Source organism: Parus major, chromosome 1A, assembly GCF_001522545.3.
Source record: "Parus major isolate Abel chromosome 1A, Parus_major1.1, whole genome shotgun sequence".
Classification (NCBI taxonomy): Eukaryota; Metazoa; Chordata; class Aves; order Passeriformes; family Paridae; genus Parus; species Parus major.
Window position 1 is genome coordinate 70,298,717 of NC_031773.1, and position 218 is coordinate 70,298,934.

Consider the following 218-nt stretch of genomic DNA (forward strand, 5'->3'; position numbering starts at 1 on the left):
CGAGGGAGAAAAGCACCTGCTTTTAACACCCTTTATTTAACCCTGATCTGTTACAGGCAGAATTGAAGCTCTGTAGGCTGGATTTTTGAAAAGTATTGCCTTTTTTAAAAAATTAACTTCCTTTCTTTTCTTTTCTTTTCTTTTCTTTTCTTTTCTTTTCTTTTCTTTTCTTTTCTTTTCTTTTCTTTTCTTTTCTTTTCTTTTCTTTTCTTTTCTTT